At 46.9% G+C, this 8,483-nt stretch overlaps 1 long non-coding RNA gene and 1 pseudogene across 1 annotated transcript in view; both read right to left on the bottom strand.

Moving 5' to 3' along the window:
• LOC106724728 overlaps positions 1-1,860 on the bottom strand; it is a 4,411-nt gene extending 2,551 nt beyond the window's left edge. Inside the window, exons 1-2 of the long non-coding RNA XR_001360565.1 lie at positions 1,645-1,860; positions 762-954 (exon numbers count right to left, since the gene is read on the bottom strand). This is a non-coding gene — a long non-coding RNA (uncharacterized LOC106724728). The remainder of the gene's footprint in view (positions 1-761; positions 955-1,644) is intronic.
• A 1,945-nt stretch (positions 1,861-3,805) lies between these two features.
• Positions 3,806-6,028, bottom strand: LOC102239960 (annotated as a pseudogene).
• Between the last annotated feature and the right edge of the window lie 2,455 nt (positions 6,029-8,483).

Raw genomic sequence — 8,483 nt, 5'->3', positions numbered from 1 at the left:
TCACCGCCATCTCGCCCTGCCGCTTCCCCGAGGCCCTGGATGAGCTGCCGCTGCCGCCCTTCCTGCAGCCACTGGACCTCACGGGCAAGGGCTAGCCCCGGGCGCCCTGGGACTGGACGTGGGAGAGCACTATTTTCGGAGGTTGTACTGGCACTTTACATACACTGACCGCTATACGTTAAAAAAACATTATATATAATATTATATATTGAAAGGGCGAGGACTACGCCCTCCAACTTACCCTATGTCCTCCATTTTGGGGCAGCCATGTGCTTGGCAAGTAGCTTCTTCCTGGAAGTCTAAGCCTCTGCTAGCCACACCCAGGAACAAGACACCGACTTGCGCCTGGCCAATTGGCAGGGCCCACAGTCCTTTCTCCTCCCCTTACTCCAACCCCCCTATAAAACCCCTCTCCACACAGAGTTCTCTCTCTCTGCTTCCTGCTGCTGTGTCGGCGAGGTGGGGGAGCCGAGCTAGCTCGAATACAGTCTCTTATGCTTTTGCATCGGATATGGCTGGCTCCCTGGTGTGGTTTCTTGGGGATCCTGAAATCTGGGCATAACATATATATATATATATGCCTTGCTGGAATCTCATGATAAAGTTCACCCCCAGGGCAAAGAAGCTAAGCCACACAGTTGCCATCAGGCTTCACCTGCAATACCTATAGAGTTGGGGTGCACTCCTCAAGTTGAGGTCCCTACAGGTGTCTTGAGGTTTCTTTCATGCCATCTCTCTGGAAAGCAACCTTTGTTCCTTACCTGGAAAGATTGCCATGAACCACATGACCAAGCAAGGTACCAGGCTTTTTATCCAAGGGGCTTATCGGCTTCAGTCAGTCTTCATTCCTTAGAGCATCCTGGTGACATCCAGAGTCCTGGCATGTCTCTTTCAGACATGACATTCCAGCAAAGTTTTGGTTAATAAAACTACAATTGGAAACTGACTTATGTCCTGTTGTGAAGAAATCAGATTCTTATTGGATCCATGCAAACATATTGCCATGAGAACAATAATTACCAAAACTATAATTATTTTTAGTTTATTTAGTCCTATAATTAAACTTTTTCTTCTGATTTTTCTTGCCAGTATTTATATAAATCTAGATACTTTATAGAGTAATATGACATATTGTGCTTTTTGTAAAGCACAATATTCCACAATATTATAACTTAAGTTAGTTATAAATGAAAGCATATCAGAATCTATTTAATATGCATATATAAATAGAATATAATTATTATTTCCTTACTTGTCAGAGCTCCCCATATACCTTAAGTATAAAATTTTACTTCATAAGGAGAGAAAGCATATCTTAAAATTCAAACCCTAGGAAGGTGGTCAAAGATATAATATTATTATTTATTATTATTAAATAGTATTAAGTAATTTATTCATTTAAAGTAATTAACTTCCAGATTAATATAACATAATTATTTTAATCATATATATCAAACCTTTGCTTCCTAGGCAAATACAAGAAAAACCTTTTTTTCCTTACTTTCAGAAACAGGATTATTTTTCCAATGGAAAACATACTGACATTCTTAAGAAGCATAACAGAGGTAGTGAATTCCTTAGCTGAGAAACAATTCCCTGGAACTTGGAAATCCCAAGCCGGCTCCAATGACTTCCTGCAGTTACCTTCATTTTCTTACTCTTAGTTTTGGAGGGTTCCGTTGCGTTTCGTTGCATTCCTGGTTCCTCCTCCCATGGGGCACCACTTTGCCGGGACTGACAGGCAGACCCTGAGCGATGGATGAATGGTTGCTCTGACACACGTTTCTGTGAAGGAGAGGCTAAGGCACGACCTGGCTGTCACCGCCAAGCAGCCCTGTTCACCTGCCTCCTTTGGCATTTATCGTCACAACAGCTTGAACTAAAATTAACCTCTAGATACAATCAGCAGGGTAGGTATCCTTGAGTATATGCTTAAAGACTAAACATAGAGATTCTAGCAAAACACCCAGCGGCTCAGACTTGTTTGGACTGCTTCAGCAAGGTCCCCTCAGAGGCCCTGACCTTTCAGATAATCCTCCTTACGGACATTCTAACCAAGTCCCCTGCTTCTCCACAGTCAATGATGGAAAAAATAGGTTTATCATGAAAGTTTATATTCATGAGATTTATTTTACCATTTTAAAAAGTGCTGCTTAGCCGAAACCGGTTTGGCTCAGTGGATAGAGCGTCGGCCTGCCGACTGAAGGGTCCTGGGTTCGATTCCGGTCAAGGACATGTACCTTGGTTGCGGGCACATCCCCAGTAGGAGATGTGCAGGAGGCAGCTGATCGATGTTTCTCTCTCATCAATGTTTCTAACTCTCTATCCCCCTCCCTTCCTCTCTGTAAAAAATCAATAAAATATATTTAAAAATAAAATAAAATAAAAAGTGCTGCTTCTAGGTTATCCCAGCCAGACATAGAACACTCGTGCCACATGCAGCTGCTGAAGTCACTAGGGCAGACACAGCCCTTGTAGAATGACTTACACTTTGGGAGGAAATTCAATTGTTGTAGTGGTGACTGTTTATTTGAACTAAAATCATTGATAATAGACAAATCTTTTTTCTCATTTGATTGAAAGGGCTATAAAATTCAACATCCTGACAAAGGAAGCAACATAATCGCGCAGGTAACACCTCTAATTGCCTTTAGCTCCTCCTTCCTTAAGGAGAGCCTCCACTCAGCTATACAATTGTCTAGACCAGTGGTCGGCAAACTCATTAGTCAACACAGCCAAATATCAACAGTACAACGATTGAAATTTCTTCTGAGAGCCAAATTTTTTAAACTTAAACTATATAGGTAGGTACATTGTTATTAACTTAATTAGGGTACTCCTAAGCTGGCCTTTGCTAAAAACATCCTCAATCTGATTGAGGTATGGTCGCTGAGGTCGACCCCTTCCAACTCTCCCATCCACACTCGTCTTGTATACTTGTTTCGTCCATCTTTTGTCACCCGTGCGCGATTTGCGGACGCGACTAGCACTAACCACTGCACAATGAGACTGCTGACTGACTGGCTCACTCAACTCATGCATGAATTGCTCGCACCTCCCCAGCGCTGCGTATCCCGTGGCCTGCCTGCACCGTGTCTCCCCGATGCCCGACCGACCGCCCAACCAACCGACACCCCCCACTTCTTCTAACGCCACTTCTTCAAAATAGACTCGCCCAGGCCGAAAACCGACTTCTGCGCATGGGCCACGAAGTTTCAATCGCACTGTACGTGTGTGCCCGCACATGGTATTTTGTGGAAGAGCCACACTCAAGGGGCCAAAGAGCCGCATGTGGCTCGCGAGCCATAGTTTGCCGACCACTGGTCTAGACAGCGCGTGGCTCCCAGGCGGGCCCACCCATGTGACTCAACCAAGGCTGTGCTGGTAAGCTGACACTGGCTTGTTTGTTTTTAACAAGGAGAGAAAGTGGCAAATTGTGCCTGTGTACTTCAAGGACCCAAAGACCATTCCGATAAATGTGAAATAAATAAGTGATCCATGAGCTGACTTAAGCCTAGAAGAATGAGCCTACTGAGCATCAGCAATACTATGTAGAAACATCATTTCTAGAACTAAGTTTGGGAGACCATATCTTGCCTGAATATGTACATTATTTACAAAACATTCCCTTTTGGCCTCTGGAATTTAGCCACTTTAGTCTGGCTGTTAAGCTGTTTCTTTCCATATGCTAGCCCATACTGCAGTTACAATTGTTGTTAAAATACTCTTATGCACGAATTACAAATAATTAATAAAGTAACTCAGCAAATATGTCAATATTTCTAGCAGAGTTTAAAGCATTCAGAATGTACGTAAAAGTATTTGTTTTGGTAGGGGCCAGTATTTTTTTTAATCATTGCTGTTTCAATAATGCTTTGTACATAGCAAAGCCCCAAACGGCAAAAACAGTAGCACCAAAACTTGCTCGAAGCCAAAACGTGGCGCTCTTGAGGTCAGCTTGTGTCATGTGCAGGTACATGGCCATTGTTGTCAACTTAACAAAGATATCTTCACTGGGTGCCTCAGCAGTATTGCAAGTGAAGGCTTGTGGTGGAGGCTTTTGTTTCCTGCAGAAATCAGAAGGTGAGATACTATATTCTTGTTTAACTTCATGCAGGTCTGACTTTGCAGCTATGATTAAGCAAAGGATTCTGCTGTCCATAAAGTGTTGCTTAAAAATTCTGCCGAAACCGGTTTGGCTCAGTGGATAGAGCGTCGGCCTGCGGACTGAAAGGTCCCAGGTTCGATTCCGGTCAAAGGCATGTACCTGGGTTGCGGGCACATCCCCAGTAGGAGATGTGCAGGAGGCAGCTGGTCGATGTTTCTCTCTCATCGATGTTTCTAACTCTCTATCTCTCTCCCTTCCTCTCTGTGAAAAATCAATAAAATATATTTAAAAAAAAATTAAAAAAAAAATTCTGGCACAGCCCTAGCCGGTTTTGCTCAGTGGATAGAGCGTCGGCCTGTGGACTGAAGGGTCCCAGGTTCGATTCCGGAAAAGGGCACATGCCCCGGTTGCAGGCTCGATCCCCAGTGTGGAGCGTACAGAGGCAGCCGATCAATGATTCTCTCTCATCATTGATGTTTCTATCTCCCTTCCTCTCTGAAATCAATAAAAACATATTTTTAAAAATCCTGGCATGGTATTCAAAGGACTTGGGATTACTGACATCATATACCAGGCATGCAATGTCACAGTGCTCTCAGCCCCAGTGAGAGATTCCTATTCGGAGATATTATGCAACAAGTATTTCTCATCCACATACATAAACAGGGATTATTCACATAGTAGGATTTATGATCATCACGAATTTCCTTCTGCCTCATTAAGTTTCTTCCAAGAAGAGTCTGAAGAACTCCACTTTCCCCAGTTTTTTCACCCAATTATATTACATCTGAACACATTTCTTTGAGTCTTTTTCCTGAAGGTCTATCTTTTTATCTCGTTACTGTAATGGCTGAAGCTTGAGACTCTTGTTCAGTCAATAGTGAACAGCCTAAGTAGCCCGAACACTCCAGGCACCTCCGTCCACCTAAATAGGTCGTGAGTGGCCACTGGGAAGGGAATCCACTGGTAGGTTATCCAGCCTCTTTCATTTATACCAGTGGTCGGCAAACTCATTAGTCAACAGAGCCAAATATCAATAGTACAACAATTGAAATTTCTTTTGAGAGCCAAATTTTTTAAACTTAAACTATATAGGTAGGTACATTGTTAACTTAATTAGGGTACTCCTAAGGCTTAGGAAGAGCCACACTCAAGGGGCCAAAAAGCCGAATGTGGAGGTCCCAGGGAAGATCTCAGAGTTTATACAAACTGTGTTATTCACATCTGGCCCCCAAGGTATGAAGGGCAAACTTTAAACAAATCTTTTAGCTCATCAGGTAACAAAGCACAGCCTCTAGCAAATCATGCTTGTCAAAGGTGCTTTGGATAAACAAATATGCCCATGACCTAACTCTGGGGAAACAAATAAGCCTTGTGATCTACAAGCACTGGGAATAAATACTCATGTGTCAAATCCTGGTCATCATCATAACCAAATGGTCAAAGCACAGTCCTAGTAGTTTCACTCTCCCTCTCTGGATAAAGTTCGTGAAAAAAGAAAGCCTTTCCGTGTCACTGCACTGTCAGCCACACCGTCACTTCTGTATTTTCTGACTGCATTCTTGACACCTTCCAGAGCTGAGGAGCTGACGGAGTGTTGAAATAAATTCTCTGAAAGAAGTTGAGCTCAGCATCATTGATCAGATATTTTAAATAGTATGAGTAAGGGCTTTTATACAGGCTGCCTACATCTCTTTCTCCTGTGGGCAGTAGAAGGGTCCTGCAGGACGAAGAACAGCTTTCTGGGCATAATAAAAGAGCTCTGATATGTTCTTCAGATTTTTTTGCTGAACATTCCATGCAGATTTCTATCTCGGTGTACTGGTTCCTAATAGGAAGGATGGTGTCCACACTACTATATCCCACTAGATCAGATTTGTTCCCAACCAATGACAAAGGCAACCTGCTGTTTTTGTTCTTTCATTTATGAGAGGAATCCATTGACTTGTTACCTTATCAATAGAATGCTTGTTAACAGCATAAACTATGCAGATGACATCAGCCTGTGGTATTTCTTGAAGTTGTTCATCATTCTGTTCTGCTTCTGAGTAATTTAGGTGTGTGTTGGTGCTCTCTCAGGGGCGACATAAGCTGGAATAGTGATTTCTTCTGCCCAGGGAGGAACCTCCTCTGGGAATTCTTCACTGACCAGATGTCTTCCCAGCTCCAGGTTCTCCTGCCGGCAGGATCCACACGTCTTTCATGTTGGTGGTGGTGACGGCGGCTCTAGGGGCCGGGCTGGCATGCAGTGGACTCCTCTCGCTGGGAGTGCCCACTCCTAGACACTGCTCTCCCCATGATGCCAACGCTGCCTGCCAGCCTCCCCCACCCCCCAGAGCCTAGGCTCCCCTGCCTGCCAGGCCACCTCTTCTGCTGCAAACCCCCATTTTATAGATTTTCATAGGAGGGGTCTATTTGCTTCAACAAGTAGCCTCTATCCCGTTACCTGGAAACTCGAGGCAGCTGGCACCGATTTCTGATTAAGGTGATACTTTCTTGCCCCTATGGATGATGCCAGGAGGCACCTCTAGGTGCTGAGTTCCCCCTGGGTGCTGGTGAAGGGGCAAGGGCTGCGCCGTCCATGTTGGGGTAGTAGCCACGTGCTCAGACCTCCTTCTTCCCGGAAGCCCAGGCCTATGCTGGCCACGCCCGGGATTTAAACTAACCAATGACAATCAAGGGACGTGCGCGCCATAGAGATGACCACATCCTGTGTAACAAGACCCGACTTGCGCCTGGCCAATCGGCAGGGCCCACAGTCAGCTCCACTCCCCTCACTCCACCCCCTATTAAAACCCTGTTTTCCCCGGGGGTTTCACTCTGCTTCCTGCCGCTGCGTCGGCCAGGGGGCGAGTCAAGCTAGCTAGCTCAATAAAGGACCTTCTGCTTTTGCATCGAACTGGCTGGCTCCTGGTGTGGTCTTTGGGGATCTTGAGATCTGGGCATAATAGCTGGGAGCCTGTTAGAAAGGGCAGGATATCTGCAGGTGGGGCATAGGGATCCCGAAGGTCACTATGGTGTGAGAGTTGCCTCAGCCTGAGAAGAGGCGGAGGCAGGGTGAGGGAGGCAATGGAGACCGCCTTCAACATGCATTAAACCTAGAATTCCATACAAGTCAAAACAGTAATGAGTTGAATAGGTACCTTCAGACATGTGAGGGTTCAAAAACATTAGCTTCCACCCTCCCTGTCTTAAGAAGCGCTAAGGGGTGGGCTCCTGAGTTCACCAGGAACAAGGAGGCCCGGCTCCTGGGCCAGTTGGCTCTGAATCCCGCTGGGGACAGCGTTCCTTGGCTCCTGGGCCTCTGGATGACCTGGGCGCCTCCTCAGAGCCCCCACCATCTCTCACACTCCTTCTCCGTGGCTGGCACAGCGTAGCTAACATTTGACGTGGTGAAGAGATGGTGTGCGGGCAGTAATGCGGGCTTTGTGCTGGCGTGGTCTGCCGCAGCGGCCTGCCTGGGAGGGTCTGGAAAGGTCTGACATTTTAGCAGTATGTCACCCTCGATGCCGGAGAACCAGGGCCAGGGTTCCGTCAAGGCAGGCTGCCCTCCGCTGAGGAAGCAATGCCTGCCCAGGACTGCGTGACCAGCCCTCGTGCAGGGGCCCCGAGCTAGGTGGTCTACCAGGTCCCCCCTTTTTGTTCACATTCAAGCATCAGGCTGGACACAACGCTCCTTGGCCCCACAGTCCAGGACAATAGTGTTATAGGTGGTGGGACAGTTCCAGGTGTCTGACAGGCAGGGTCAGACCGAACCTGGGCTCAGCAACCTCGGTACTTGGGTTCTGGCTAGGAGAGAATTCAGAGCTAAGACTCCAACTGTAGGAAAACATTTATTTGGAAAATCACAGGTAGAAGCAATTCCTAAAAGAAATGGGCTCAGAAACAAGCTGTAGAGGTAAAAGAAGGGCCCTTGGAGCTTGGAATGAGGGAGATGATGGGGGACAGGAAGGGAGGGAGAGGAAGCGGCAGGGTCCCCTTCCCTGGAGGGAGGCGCTGGGTCCTCCGTCTTAAGGGCTTTAGGGTGGAGACCTCAGGGGAGGTCCCAGGGAAGATCTCAGTAGAACAGTCAGCAGCTTTCCAGGTGTGTCCTTTCAGGGTCATGGTCTCCATGATTGGTCAGTGCCAGGGGGGTCATTACCCAGTGCAGCTGGGCCCAGTCAGCCGTGGGGACACTTTGCTGGTTTTACCTCTGGGGAGGAAAGGTCAGGGGTCACGGGGGGAGGAGGGAGGTCCCTACAATGGATTGCCTGTCGCCAGGCACCTTGACCTGCCCATCGTCCTGGCTCTGCTCACGCCCGTCCACTGCGACCACATAACTGCCCCACTCCCCAGCCCGCCTTCCCGAGCGTCCACTGGCCCCGCTCCGCCCCCG

This window comes from Myotis brandtii, unplaced genomic scaffold (genome assembly GCF_000412655.1).
Source record: "Myotis brandtii unplaced genomic scaffold, ASM41265v1 scaffold1213, whole genome shotgun sequence".
Classification (NCBI taxonomy): Eukaryota; Metazoa; Chordata; class Mammalia; order Chiroptera; family Vespertilionidae; genus Myotis; species Myotis brandtii.
This window is presented reverse-complemented; position numbering and strand designations above follow the sequence as displayed.